The sequence below is a fragment of the Phoca vitulina genome, unplaced genomic scaffold (genome assembly GCF_004348235.1).
Source record: "Phoca vitulina isolate PV1807 unplaced genomic scaffold, GSC_HSeal_1.0 scaffold8, whole genome shotgun sequence".
Classification (NCBI taxonomy): Eukaryota; Metazoa; Chordata; class Mammalia; order Carnivora; family Phocidae; genus Phoca; species Phoca vitulina.
The window spans coordinates 12,656,666-12,673,155 of NW_022589711.1; positions in this window are offsets into that span (position 1 = coordinate 12,656,666).

Here is a 16,490-nt window from a genome sequence, read left to right on the forward strand (position 1 = left end):
TCCAGCAACCCTCAGTTTGTTTCCTGAGATTAAGAATTCCTCATATCAGTGAGGTCATATGATACATGTCTTTCTCTGTTTGACTTATTTCGCTCAGCATAATACCCTCCAGTTCCATCCATGTCGTTGCAAATGGCAAGATCTTATTCCTTTTGATGGCTGCATAATATTCCATTGTATATATATACCACTTCTTCTTTATCCATTCATCTGTTGATGGACATCTTGGCTCTTTCCACAGTTTGGCTATTGTGGACATTGCTGCTATAAACATCGGGGTGCACGTACCCTTTCGGGTCCCTTATAGTAGCTATTTTTTTTAAAGATTTTATTTATTCATTTGAGACACAGAGAGAGAGAGAGAGAGAGCATGAGCAGGGAGAGAGGCAGAGGGAGAGGGAGAAGCAGACTCCTTGCTGATCCAGGAGCCCGATGTGGGGCTCGATCCCAGGACCCTGGGATCATGACCTGAGCCGAAGGCAGACGCTTAACCATCTGAGCCACCCAGGTGCCCCTATAGTAGCTATTTTAAAAGATTACAAGAAGCTTATAGAAATACTATGGTATTATTTAAATAAATTTGGAAAAAGACTTAATGGCAAGAAAAAAAATTATCTTATTCTTGTCCAATTTCTTTTCTTATTCCCTTTTAGGAATACCTTACTCATATATAAGTTTTCTGAATGCATACAAGTAGCCCTCCCCATCATCCTTGACAGTAGAAGTTTCCACCTGTCTTTTTGGTCCCACCCTGGTCACTACTACTATCATTTTCCACTTCCTAAGACCTCCCTCTTTGCACTTCTCACACTGCACACTAAAGCCTTTCCCCATTACTGTTTTTCAGTAATGCACCTCATTGTCCGACTTCTACCATAGAGAGAGTACGGGCTGGGAAGAAGGTGGGTAAGAGTTTAGGAAATGTGGGATAGACACTGATGAAGTTATTTCAGATTGACATAGTAGCTGTAATCTCAAATGGGCACCCCCAGTCTTAGCTCTGCCATTGCAAAAGATAAAATATTCTTTAGCTTAATTGTAGAAATTTCCCAGGTTTCAGTCTATTACTTGAGCCAAGAATTTGGGGATTTAGTCTGTTACTCATTGTTTTTCTTAAACTACGCAGTACCATTAGAAGCATCTGTTCACCCTGCAGTCCTTGAATGCCTCCTTCCTGGCATACTGTTCTTATGGCAGTGGCTCAGTTTCTCAAAGCCTTCCTTGAGCTCCAGATTACTATAGGTAAAATGTGAATCACAGGTGTGCTATGTTATGCTGGGTGTTGAGATTCTTCTCCTAGAACACTAGATGAACTTTTGGTTTGTTTGTTTTCAGCCCTAATTAAGCAAGATGAATAATTCTAAATTCCTTCTTATTTACCAAGATTGTTTAAGGTTAGATCACTGGGGTACAACCCTGAACCCCTGTGTATCATGGTAGCCCCTCCAATGTCACCTCTGCAACCTACTCATGGTATCATTTTTTTTCCCCACTAATCAGAATTCTTTATTCCAGAAACCACAAATGGTCTCTGGTGAATTTGAACTGCCAAACAACTCATTTAGAAAAAAAAAAAAAAAGTTAAACAAATATAATAGGAAAGCTAGAGAGGCTCAGAAAAACTAAGAAGACCTAAATGGCTAGAAGCCTAAGCAAGGTCATCTAAGGAAATATCTGTGAGTATAGGGCCAAGGCTGCCACCACTAGATTCTGGATTCTGCCACTGGCTCTGCTGCCCCTCAACTGTGGAGGCTGCTCCTGGCAGCACCTGACTGCTTCCCCTAGACAGTCAGAATTAATCCTAAATTTGCTCTATTTCCATGGCATGAGCACATGATTGATGAAGCATAGCTTCCAGGAATCATAGAGAACAAACGTATAATTGTAAAGCTTCTTTATTAGAAGGTGGTCCTTAAATTTTACCAAGTTAATACATTGGTGGATTTCCCCAAATATAAATAAGGGCAATGGGCTAGAAATATTCCAGTGCTTTTTCAGATTTACTCTCCATCCTTTTGCATCCTGCCCTATGCTTGAAATGCTGACTTGTGCAGACTCCATCAGCTCATCCCCTTACTGTTTGGTTTTAGCTGGGGTAACCAGCAGAAGGCCCAGGCAGGAGACCAATGGGAGAGGAGACAGAGAGAGAGAGAGATAGAGAGGGAGAGAGAGAGAGAGAGAGATAAAGGTATTTATTTCTTTGTCTTTCTTCTAGCAGGGTCTTCGTGGACTGGCTATATCATTTGACAGAATCATTAGCTTCTGTAGGAGTCTTTTCTAGCTTTTTCTAGCTTTCTGGATCACTGGGATCCTATAAGTGCCGTCTTTGATCCTTTAAACCTATGCGTGCTGATGGCATGAGATACTGCATTATCCCTTGTGGCTTCCTTATGAACTACCTTGATTTTTGTAAATTGCCCCTTAATTAAATCCTTTTCAAATTATTATCATTTGGATGTGCCATCTGTTTCTACCTGGGGCCCCAAATTATACAGGTATCCTCAAAAATGGCAAGTGTCCTCTATCAAGATATTTCTCCCTATGACCTAGAGCAGAGCTGTCCTGTAAGGAACACTACATACCTGTTCTCTGTTTTCCCCACTGTGGCCCTTTTCTGCTTTCTGAAAGACAACCCTTTTAAGAAAAAGAGGTAATTTCAGGACTATTTTACTATAATAGTTGCATGAAAGGACTTAGGCGAGAAATCCCAAAGCAAAGTGATGTAAAATAGAGAAAACTCGGGGGAAAAAAAACACAAAAACTATCACTTGGAAGGGAGGAGTGTTTTTACCCTTGAACTCCCAAGGAAGACACAAATTGATCATACCAAAGTATTGCATTATAGTTTTTACGCATAACACCTTATACTTGAGTACAGATATGGATATTAGAAGATAGGGTGAGGGAAAAGGCACTTAGAGAACAGAATAGTGGCCATCATCTACTATTTAGCATTAAATGAAATAGCACATTGTAAACTACTTTTGTGCAGGCTATTATGTTGGGATGAGTCATGTAGCCAGTTAGTTTAACAGACTGATTGGCAACTATATATAAAATCAACATATTTTTAAATTTATGGACTTAACCACATCTCCAGATGTTTAGCTTTTAAAGACATTTGTGATTTTTTGTGCCTCAGTGCCAGAATCTACCTTCAGTTTGGTAGTTAAATGACACTATCATTTTCCTATTTTATGCATTATATTTTATTATTATAATGGTTTAATGCATGATTCTTTCCAGGTATAACTTACTCTTGTACAAAGGATATCAAGAGTTTAGGCTAAAGGAATAAAAAATGGGGGGATTTCAGGCACCAGAACAAGGGGATAGTTGATAAAATATATTTAGAGAAAGTAGTCCTTGGGCACTTTTCATCACATTGTATACATATAATTCCCTATTTTGCTTTGGCATGTCACCAGAAGTAGATTTCTCTACCTGGCACAATCATACCCTCCCTAGTTTTCTGAGAAAAGGAAGATGTTCCCTGTGGGAAGAGCTATAGCCCCTATCCTTCCTATGTCTCTTCTGTATACATATCTACACCCTGAAGGCTGCTTACTGTAAATACCCGTGACTCTCTGCTTCAGTGTAGCTGTGGGGGCATGCATGCTTTATACACAAGGCCCGCTGAAAGGTCAGGTAAATGCTCCAGCAATGATACAGGGAGACTTAGTGTGTAATACCTCAGCTTTTCCACCCCTTGATTGTGATGATATTATCTTCCCCAACAGCCCTAATAGGATTGAGCCCACTTGCCCAAATTGATAACTAGCCCAATAATCCACCTTTTATTGGTTTCCTTCTCCTTCCTGTCATACTGTCCCACTCCTCTAGTGGTGCTTCCTGGGATCACCTCTCAAATAAAGTCCCTACCCTTGTCTCAGTAGCTGCTCTGGAATCCAAATAGACAATTGGTGCCAAATAGGTCATAGGAGAAGCCTCTTAAGACACGATTCTGGAACTGGATTAGTTACCAGCCATATGACAACAAGGCCCCTATAACTGGTGGTAAGCCATAGGGTTATAAATATCTCTTATGTTAAGAGTCTTAGCTGTGGTGAATTGGAATGGGTTACAGGGAAATGAGATGCCTTTAGCTCTTGGGAAATACGGGGTAATGATATTTATAAGGATATGGTGTTGGTTGGCATATGACAACTGCAATAGAAGCCTGAGATACCACCCTATACCAGTTAGAATGGCCAAAATTAACATGACAGGAAACAACAAATGTTGGCAAGGTTGTGGAGAAAGGGGAACCCTCTTATACTGTTGGTGGGAATGCAAGCTGGTACAACCACTCTGAAAAACAGTATGGGGGTTCCTCAAGACATTAAAAATAGAGCTACCCTATGACCCAGTGATTGCACTATTAGGTATTTACCCCAAAGATACAGATGTAGTAAAAAGAAGGGGCACATGCACCCCAATGTTCATAGCAGCAATGTCCATAATAGCCAAACTGTGGAAGGAGCTGAGATGCCCTTCAATAGATGAATGGATAAAGAAGATGTGGTACATATATACAATGGAATATTGCTCAGCCATCAGAAAGGATGAAAACCCACCATTTTCATTGAAATGGATGGAACTGGAGATATTTTGCTAAGTGAAATTAGTCAATCAGAGAAAGACAATTATCATATGGTTTCACTCATGTGTGGAATATAAGAAATAGTGCAGAGGATCATAGGGGAAGGGAGGGAAAACTGAATGGGAAGAAACGAAGAGGGAGACAAACCATGAGAGACTGTTGATTCTGGGAAACAAACAGTGTTACAGAAGGGAGGGAGGTGGGGAGATAGGGTAACTGGGTGATGCATATTAAGGAGAGCATGTGTTGGGATGAGCACTGGGTGTTATACACAACTGATGAATCATTGAGCACAACATCTGAAACTAATGATGTACTATCCTGGCTAACTGAACGTAATAAAAATAAATAAATAAGTAAGTAAGTAAATAAATAAATAAAAAAGACAGGCTTGAGACAACCAACTAATAGTTTAGTTTGGTATGATACAAAGACCCTTTCTTCCAACAGTGGGAGGGCAGACTGTTGACAGAAGTACAAAGTGAGCTGAATTTACGGTCCTGGCAAGGCTCCTACACTGATGGTAGGGCCCTGCTGGAGAAAGAATGGATACTGAGACATGGGATAAGGATTTCCTGGTTTCCTGGTAGATATTTTATGAAGAAAGGGATTATTTACTACATGAGTTACAGAATCTGTATATTATATACAGTAGAAATCAGGAGAACATGCTTGACAATGAATGTGAAAAGTGCTAGACTGTGGTAGAGGGTGGGGAGTGGAATCTAAGGCAGGAAAGACAGTTTATTGATATGGTGAATCCTGAGATTCAAGATTAAGGTCCTAGCATTTTCTTGGAAGAACTTTCATGGCAAATATTAAAGAAGGGATTAAAGTCTTAGTAATGTGGGTATGTTAGAATGGCTTTAGTATGTGATACTAGAGAATCAACAAGTTGTGTTCTCTGGTAGGGCTCAGAGGGTATTCCTCTAAATTGATAGAGAATGTGATAATAAAGGGCACATCAGTATTGTTGAGAAGTAGAGCTATCTTCTGTAGATAAGTTAATGATAGGAATTGGGAATGACACTAATTTGTACTTGCTGAGGCCATGTAGCTGCACTTAACTATCAGAGATTTGGATACAATTCATTAGAGACCAATCAGTCACTTGATGGCAAGTTGATTGTATTACAATCTCTATGTACTGGGGGAAGGGCAATTCATCCTTGTTATTGTAAAGTATCTCCCATATGGGTTTACTTTTCTGCCTTCGGTGCCTCAACCAGAACTAATGTCCAAGGATTTGAGATTGCACATAACATTGCCTTCACTTTATGGTGAAGGAGTTATGACAACAAGCACTTGACCACAGGATTTACTCATCCCATCATAGATTGTAGCCTTCAGAAGCTGCCAGCTAGACAGAACTTTAACTGGGTCTTTAAGAGGCTATTCCAAAGGTCTATCCATATCTCTGATTATGGATAATGTTCCTTTACTTATTTCTTTCCCTTCTCTGTCTCACTTCTTCACTCCCCACTGATATTTCCTGGGATCACATCAGAAATAAAAAAAATAAATAAAAATTGGAGATCTTCAATCCAGGGCCGGTCCAGTTTCTCAATTATGACAACAGGATCCAGGATCTTTCTTAGGTCTTCACATACACATCCTATTGCCTTATGTCACAAGAAGGCTGTGACATCATGTGACGTGACCTAGGCCTTACATCATTTACAGGCAAAAAGGAGGAAACATTTAGAAAAAAAGACAGAATCAGCAACATCTACTTACATTTTTCAGTGGGAACAGTGAGAAGATGGGTACCCCTAGCAGCAAGAAAGTTTGGGAAGTTGGAGTTTGAGTAGTTGAGTTTATAAACTTTTGTAGCCTTTATAATAAAGGCATGGGAGAAAAATGATGAAAATGGAAGTTCAATCAATCAACCCATAGTGTTACTATATGAATAGGCAAACTCAGGATTTAGTAACAAAAATTGACCTAAGTTCTGACCGAATTTTCCCCATTTTCCTGAATAAATAAATAATAGGTTGCAATGTTAAACTATAATGACTCCCTAGACTGTTTTAAATATGAAAGCACTTAAAATAATTCACTACATTGGGGCACCTGGGTGGCTCAGTGGTTAAGCAACTGACTTCAGCTCAGGTCACAATCTCAGGGTCCTGGGATCAAGCCCTATGCCAGGCTCCTCCCTCAGCAGAGTCTGCTTGTCCCCGATTCCTTCTGCCCACCCCCTCCACCCCCTCACACTCTCTCTTTCTCTCAAATAAAAAAAAAAAAAAAATCACTACATTTAGTTGCCAAGTTTTCACATGCCCTATTTATTAATTTAAAAAATATACAACAAGTTCCTACTAACGGCCTTCCATGAGCACAGCAGACAAAATTTCTGCTCTTCTTGAGTTTCTGTTCTATGTACAAACTCATTCAAACTGCCTGGTTGCAACAGAGTAACTGGTAAGAATTATTTATTTTGGGGACCATAAAAAATTCATAAAAATTTGCAAGAATTAAAAAATTCTAACTACAAGAATATTTTTGTCCCCTTAATAATTAGAAAAACATCAAAATTAACTTTTCTGATTCTTAAGCTTTGTCAAGAATTTCCAAATAATTTCTGATACTTATTTTTCACATACAAAGACATCCAGGATCTTTAGCCTCAAAAACTGTAAATTGCTGAAGTTTAAAAAAGCACAAAATATAAAGAAATTAAAACAGGATATACCTATTTTTGTTCATAACCTTGAGTTATTGACAATATCCCTTATATGCAACTGTTTGCTATCACTTGCATCTTTGCTTTGTAGCCTTGTGTTTTCTATTGAATAGCTTAGATGAGGGCTGACACTAAAATCTGGAGCATTTAATTATTTTTATTTTTTTGTGGCAGTAAATGATTTTTCTCTGCCAATTTTGTCTGTTAGGCTAACGGTCTTACATATTTTTAATTGCTATTTCTATCTTCACTCATATATTTTCACACCTCCTAGAAGTAATGTAACAGCAAGATTTTTATCACCACAACTGGTGAACACCTGGGTCATCCTATTGACCATTTAGGGAAATATTCCCAGGCTGTAACAAAGCCATCTCTATGTGCTCACTCATTTTACCCGCAGCTTCTCTGAAAACTGTTTCTGTAGTTAAAAAAAAATCCCTAAAGAAATCTTTCATTTTTAAACGCTTAAAATTTTAAAACCAAAATAAGTACAAAATTATGAATAATATATAAATTTTACAGTTATCTTTATTTTAGCAAGGACAGTCTTTTCTCTAATTGTATCAATAGAATAGTTTATTTAAAATACATATTATAAAAAATAAAATAAAATACATAATTATTTATAAATATTTCTGGAAGTTTAGTTTTTTTAAAAAAATTCAGTTTTATTTAGGTAAAATTGATATATAAAGTTGTAACATAATTAAAGTGTATATGGTGGTGATTTGATATACATAGACATTGTAAAAAGATTCCCTCATCTAGTTCATTAACATATCTAACACCTGGCATATTTATCTTTCTTTGTTGCTACAGTTGAGAACATTTAAGTTCTACTCTCAGCAAATTTCAATTATATAATGCAGTTATCAACTATAGCCACCATGTTTTACATTAGTCTTTGCACTTTATTTATCTAATAGCTGAAAATTTGTATCTTTTCACCAAACTCTTTCTATTCACTCCCCCTCCTCCCAGTCCCTGGGAACCAACCACTTTTCTACTATTTCAATGAGTTTGACTTTTTTTTTTTTTAAAGATTCTAGACATAAGTGATATACAGGATTAGTCATTCTCTGTCTGGTTATTTCACTTAGCATGATGCCCTCAAGGTCGATGCATATTTCAGTAAATGGCAGGATTTCCTCCTTTCTCATAGCTGATTAATATTGCCTTGTTTGCATGCATAGATATACCAAATTTTCTTAATCCATTCATTCATCAATGGACACTTAGATTATTTCCATGTCTTGGCTATTATGAATAATGCTGGAACAAACATGACAGTACAAATATCTCTTCAATATCTTGTTTTCATTTCCTTTGGATATATACCCAGAAGTGGAATTGCTTGATCACATGGTAATTCTCTTTTTAACTTTTTGAGGAACCTCCATATTGTTTTCCAGAGTGGCTGAACCAATTTACAATCCCATCAACAGTGTACAAATTTCCCTTTTCTCCACATCTTTGCCAAAACTTGTTGTCTCTTGTCTTTCTCATAATGGCCTTTCTAATGGGTGTGAAGTGATATCTCATGATGGTTTTGATTTACATTTCCCTGATTAGTGATGTTGAACACCTTTTCATTCAATTAGGAACCATTTGTATGTCTTCTTTGGAAAAATGTCTATTCAGATCCTCTGCCATTTTTTTTTTTTTTTAAGATTTTATTTATTTGTCAGAGAGAGAGAGAGAGAGCACAAGCAGGGGGAGCAGCAGAGGGAGAGGGAGAAACAGACTCCCTGCTGAGCAGGGAGCCAGATGCAGGACTCAATCCCAGGACCCTGGGATCATGACCTGAGCTGAAGGCAGCCACCTAACCGACTGAGCCACCCAGGCATCCCACCTCTGTCACTTTTTAATTGGATTTTATTTTTTGTTATTTAGGTTGTATGAGTTTTTCTTTAATATATATTTTGGATATTAATTTCTTATCAGTTATATGATTTGCAAATATTTTCTCCCATTTAGTAGGTTGGTCTTCCATTTTGTTGGTGGTTTCTTTTTCTGTGTAGAAGCTTTTTAGTTTGATTTGGTCTCACTTGTTTATTTTTGCTTTTGTTGCCTCTGCTTTTGATGTTATAACCAAAAGTCATTGCCAAGACCGATATCAAGGAGCTTAACCTCTGTATTTTCTTCTAGGAATTTTATGGTTTCAGATCTTTAATAAATTTTGAATTGATTTTTATGTATGTTGTAAGGTAGGGATCCAGTTTTATTCTTTTGCAAGTGGCTGTCCAATTTTCTCAACACCATTTACTGAAGACACTATTACCCTATTTTTTTTTTTTTTTTAAGATTTTATTTATTTATTTGACAGAGAGAGACACAGCGAGAGAGGGAACACAAGGAGGGGGAGTAGGAGAGGGAGAAGCAGGCTTCCCGCGGAGCAGGGAGCCCGATGTGGGGCTCGATCCCAGGACCCTGAGATCATGACCTGAGCCGAAGGCAGACGCTTAACGACGGAGCCACCCAGGCGCCCCGACGCTATTTCCCTATTATATATACTTCTGTGTTGTAAATTAATTGACCAGATATTCATGGGTTTATTTCTGGGCTCTCTACTCTGTTTCACTGTTCTATATGTGTGTTTTTATGCTAATGCCATATGGTTTTGATTACTATAGTTTTGTAAAAGAGTTTGAAATCAGGGAGTATAATGTCTCCAGCTTTGTTCTTTCCCAAGATTGCTTTAGCTATTTGGGGTCTTTTATGGTTCCATACAAATTTTTTTTTATATTTTATTTTATTTAAGATTTTATTTATTTATTTGAGAGAGAGAGATAGAAAATGAGAGAGAGCACAAGCAGGGGGGAAGGACAGAGGGAGAAGGAGAAGCTGACTTCCTGCTGAGCAGGGAGCCCGATGTGTGGGCTCGATCCCAGAACCCTGTGATCATGACCTAAGCTGAAGGCAGACGCTTAACAGACTGAGCCACCCAGGGGCCCCTTCATACAAATTAAAAAAATTTTTTTTTCTATTTCTGTGATCAATACCATTGACTTTTGATAGGGATTACACTGAATCTGTAGATTGCCTTGCTTAGTGTGGACATTTTAATAATATCAATTCTTGTAATCCCTGAATAAGGAATATCTCTCCATTTTATTTATATTTTCTTCAATTTCTTTGATTAATGCCTTATACTTTTCACTGTACAGATCTTTTACCTACATGGTTAAATTTATTTGTAGGTATTTTACTATTTTTGATGCAATTGTAATAATTGGGACTATTTTCTTAATTTCTTTTCTGATAGTTTGTTATTCGTAGATAGAAACACACTGATTTTTGTATATCTATTTTGCATCCTACAACTTTACTGAATTCATTTATTCTAACAGATTTTGGGTGGAGTCTTTAGGATTTTCTCTATATAAGGTCATATCATCTGCAGACAATTCTACTTGTTGCTTTCTAATTTGGATGATTTTTTTTTTTTCTTGTCTAATTTCTCTTACTAGGACTTCCAGTACTATAAAAGTGGTGTGAGTGGGGAATCCCTGTGCCTGATGCTACAGAAAAAGTTTTCGGCTTTTCATCATTGAGTGCAATGTTAGCTGTGGGCTTGTTATATCTGTTCTTTATTATGCTGAGTTACATTCCCTTTATACTCAGTTTGTTGAGAGTTTTTATCATGAATGGATATTGGAAATTGTCAAATGTTTTTTTCTGTATCAATTGAGATGGTCATATGGTTTTTATCCTTCATTTTGTTAATGTGCTATACTACATTAATTGATTTAAAATGTTAAGCCATCATTTCATCCCTGGAATAAATTCCATATGATTATTTTTTCTGATCCTTTTAATGTATTATTGACTTTGGTTTGCTAATATTTTGCTGATGATTTTTTGCGTATATGTTTATCAAGGAAATTGGCCTGTAATTTTCTTTATTTCTAGTGTCCCTGTCTGGCTTTATCAGGGTAATTAATGCTGGCCTCATAAAATGAGTTTTGGAGGGTTTTGTTTTTTTTTTTCCCTATGTTTTGGAATAATTTTAGAAGGGTTGGTATTAGTTCTTTAAATGTTGGAATTCACCAGTTAAACCATACAGTACTGGACTTCTCTTTGTTGGGAGGTTTTTGATTACTGCTTCTATCTCCTTAGTCAATATTGATCTGTTCAGATTTTCTGTTTCTACATGATTCAGTCTTCGTAGGTTGTATGTGTCTAGGAATTTATCCATTTCTAGGTTGTCCAATTTGTTGGCATATAACTGTTCATAGTAGTCTCAACATCCTTTGAATTTCTGTGGTATCAGTTGTAAAGTCTCCTCTTCCAATTCTTTTCTTTTTTTTTTAAGATTTTATTTATTTATTTGACAGAGAGAGAGAGCACAAGCAGGGAGAGCAGCAGGCTGAAGGAGAAGGAGAAGCAGGCTCCCTGCTGAGCAGAGAGCCCTACATGGGGCTCTATCCCATGACCCTGGGATCATGACCTGAGCTGAAGGCAGATGCTTAACCAACTAAGCCACCCAGGTGCCCCTCTCCTCTTTCATTTCTATTCTATTTTAGCTCTCTTTTTTTCTAGGCAAGTCTAGCTAAAGATTTGTTTATTTTGTTTATCTTTTCAAAAACCAACTCTTAGTATCATTGATCTTTTCTATTGTAATTCTCATCTCAATTTCTTTTATTTCCATTCTGATCTTCTTTATTTCTTTTCTTCTAATTTGGGTTTAATTTATCATTATTTTTCTAGATCCTTGAGGTGTAAAGTTAGGTTGTTTATTTGAAACTTTTCTCTTTTCTTATATCACTATAAACTTCCCTCTTAGATTAGAACTACTTTTCCTTTATCCCATAGGTTTTAGTGTGTTGTATTTTCATTTTCATTTGTCTGAAGATATTGTTTGATTTCTCTTTTGATTTCTTCTTTGACCCATCAGTTGTTCAATAGCATGTTGTTTAATCTCCACATATTTGTGAATTTTTCAGTTTTCTTCATGTGATTGATATCTAGTTTCATGCTATTGTGGTCAGAAAATCATACTTGACATGATTTCATCTTCTTAAATTTATTAAGGTGTGTTTTGTGGCCTAACACATGATCTATCCTAGAGAATGTTTCATGTGTGCTGATGAAGAATGTATCTGCTGCTGTTGGAGAGGATGTTCTATAAAGAGCTGTTAATTTCATCTAGTCTAATCTGTAGTTTATGTTCCATGTTTCCTTAATGATTTTCTGTTTGTATGATCTATCTATTGTTGAAAGTGGAATACTGAATTCCTTTACTGTTATTGTATTGCTGTCTATTTCTCCCTTCAGTTCTGTTAATATTTCCTTTATATATTTAGGTGCTCCTATATTAGGTGCATAAATATATACAGATGTTATGTCTTCTTATTGGATTAACCTCTTTATCATTATATAAAGACTGTCTTTATCTCTGATGATAGTTTTTGCCTTAATGTCTATTTTGTCTGATATAAGTTTAATCAATCTTGCTTTCTTTTGGTGTTTGTTTGCCTGGAATATCTTTTCCATGTCTTCACTTTCAGTCTGTGTTTAACGTGGGTCTCTTACAGACAGCACATATTTGCGTCCTTTCCCTTCCTTCCTTCCTTTCTTCATTTCTTTTCTTTTTTTCTTTTGCTTTCTTTTTTCTTTTCCTTCTTCTTTTCTTTTCTTTTATCCATTCAGCCACTCTATGTTTTTTGATTGGTAAATTTATTCCATTTACATTTAAAGGGATTGTTGATAGGTATGGATTTACTACTGCCATTTTGTTAATTATTTTCTAGTTGTTTTATAGTGTCTTTGTTTTTTCTTCTTCTCTTGCTCTCTTCTTTTGTAATATGATGATTTTCTGTAGTGATATGCTTATATTCTTTATCTTTATCTTCTGTGTAACTACTATATGTTTTTACTTTGTGGTTAACATGAAGCCACATAAAATATCTTCCATTTAAAACAATCTGATATAAGCTGTTAACAACTTAACTCTGAACACATTCTAAAGCTCTACATTTTTACTCTCCCTTCTTGCAACATTTGTTTTTAATATCACAATTTACATTTTTTCACTTTGTGTCTCCATTAACAAATTATTATAGTTATTTTTAATACTTTGACTTCTAACCATCACAGTAAATTCTCAACTATACTGAGATCTTCCATTTTCTTGTCCTTAATGTATGAAATGACTTCTTAAGAAGATACCAGCGCTAGTCAACTTCATGAAATCTTCTCATATAAACATGCCTGACCATTGTTTATCATTAATTTCTCTCTTTATTTTGTAGTTAGAGTATTATATACATATATACGTATACATTTTTTTTTTTTTAAAGATTTTATTTATTTATTTGACAGACAGAGACACAGCGAGAGAGGGAACACAAGCAGGAGGAGTGGGAGAGGGAGAAGCAGGCTTCCCGCGGAGCAGGGAGCCCGATGCGGGCTCGATCCCAGGACGCTGGGATCGTGACCTGAGCCGAAGGCAGACGCTTAACGACTGAGCCACCCAGGCGCCCCTATACGTATACATTTTTATGCAGAACATAATTATATTATCTAAAACTTTCATTTTAAGTTATGTTATAGGACAAAATACAGTAACAAAAAGCAATTGCTTGGTCTGGTAATGTTAGAGCCATTGGTCTTAAGCATTCTGCTTCTCAATTGCTTTTTAAAAAACATATGACAAATAAAAATGTGTATATATGTATACATTTATAAGATATAAATATGAATAAATCTATATAAAATATAAATACATATACTTAAAGTGTACAATGTGATTATTTGATATACATATAAATTATAAAATGATTACCACAATCCACTTAACAAATCCATCATCTGACATAATTACTGTAATTTTGTATACATGGTTAGAATGTTTAAGGACTTCTAGAAAATTTCAAATGTACAATGCAGTATTAATTAACTGTAGTTACCATGCTGTACATTATATCTCCAGAACTTATTCATTCATTTGTGAAGTACTGATCTAGCACAGTAGATGTAAGGATCAACCTGTTAGGATATTTTTCTCTCATGAACACTATATATAGGGCCTTGACAACACTTTCTTTCTTTCTTTCTTTCTTTCCTTTCTTTCTTCCTTCTTTCTTGTTCCCTTTCTCTTTGGTCTTTGGAAGCCAACCAAAAGAGAATAAAAGTAAACACATTATTTCTCTAGATATTAAAATAGTATCTATCAGGTTATAGTCATGGCTAGGAATTCATAGCCTTTCAGAATTTATTTAAGTTGATAATACATATCTCTGATTTGTAAAGTAAAACTATCAGGGTGCAACTTTTCAATATAATTTCCATGTTTATGGGGAACACCTTGCAGTCACCTTCATTTATAACCTACAAAAAATGTATTAATTTTTCATGTATTTTTCTTGGACTTTGTTCTAAATCTATTATCTTTCTTCTTTTTCCCATGAATAAATAAAAAGATAATTTCTTCCATGATTAAAAAAAACACTGTTAAGTTTAAAAAAAGCCTAAACTTCCCATTCAAGAACATTTTTATGTGCTTCTACATTTTGTTTGAAAGGGTATGTATGGTAAGTTCTGATAGGCAAACAAGTGTTGGTAATACAAGTAAAACTAATTATGTGTAGGAAAATATGCTATTACCTTTGCATTCAAGAACAATTGTATTTAAATTTAATTCTGTATTCCATATAGTCATATAGATTTCTAATGTCTTCAGTTTCATAACTTTGAATCTCTTTATTTCACAATTTTTATTGAGCATATATTACATTTTTGCAAATAATTTTTATGATCTCTTTGAGGTATAAAATTCTATAATTTCATGATATGTATAAGCTGTTTACATTTTATAGTATGCAAATTGACTTCCAGTAGGATATAAACATTTTCACACAGATTTTCCAAAGTCTACTATATAATCATAAAAATTTAATCATAACAGGGTTCCTGGATGGCCCAGTTGGTTAAGTGTAGGACTCTTGATTTCAGCTCAGGTCATGATCTCAGGGTTGGGAGATTGAGTCCCACATTGGGCGCCCCTCCCCCGACTTGTGCATGCACTTTCTCTCTCTCTGTTCTCAATCTCTCTCTCTCTCTCAAAAAAAATAATTTAATTATAACAATTCTTCCTATTAATAGTGCAAATAAATGGCACATATGTAAGTAAAGTAATGTAAATAAGTGGCCATTGGTACACTAAAAATACTCAAAATTACATACATAAAAAAAAAAAACTTTGGTCAACGGTCCGTTTACTATAAATTAAATGATACCAGAAATCTCAATAGTTTTTTTTTTTTTTTTTTGAGGACTAACTATCATTTTTCAATTCTTTTAAAATGGGTTTTGAGGCTATAGTGTTCTTTCAAATGTGAAGAACACAAAAACACACAAATCAATCAATTTTATTAGCCAAGGAATTTCCTAATGCCTGAACTGCCTTAGAAATTAACCTATTGTCAACATATACACAGCAGTGCAATCTAACTGAAATTTCCACCTGAGTTAGTTGATTAGTGCTAGTTAAATTAGTCCATCCATATCCTTCATGTTGGCAGGCAAATTTTCCTATGTGCCATGTGATTGACAGAGTTGGTTTATGGAACAATGAGCAATCACTCCTCTTAGCATCTCTTTAACCTGAGGCATCCTCATTTCCCATCCTGGTGCTTTTTTCCCTTTTTTTTGGCCACCTACCCTGGCTTCCCAACATTTTCATGATGTTCACTAATAATGCCAGGAGAAGCTTGGAACCCTCTGAGTACATTCCCTTTTCTCATGAGAGTAGTGATGATTTACACACCCTGTTCCTGGAAGGATTGGATGAAAGAGGGTATGGACTGATGTGTGTTCTAAATCACCATTGATCAAGTGATTCCAGTATTACAGTCTCTGCAACAGACAGAATTTGGGGAGGAGAAAGCTTAGGTGTAGCACAGTGTCTGACAAATAAGTACTCAACAAAGACGCTGCTAAATCACAGATCAATTAGGTCAATTTGAAAATACTGGTGTTCTCTTGAAAAAGACCTTTTCAAAACCAACAATGCTTAAACAATACCTGGCACTGGATGACTTTAACAAAAAGGCTAAAGTCCACAGTAAATACTCCTTCTGTATTAGTAAGGAGTGATGCTGCAATAAGCAGTAGGCATCCGAATCTCAATTAGGCTTCTGTGCTTGAATTGCCTTGTGATTGAGAGTTTGGAAAGCTCCATACAGAAAGAAAAAT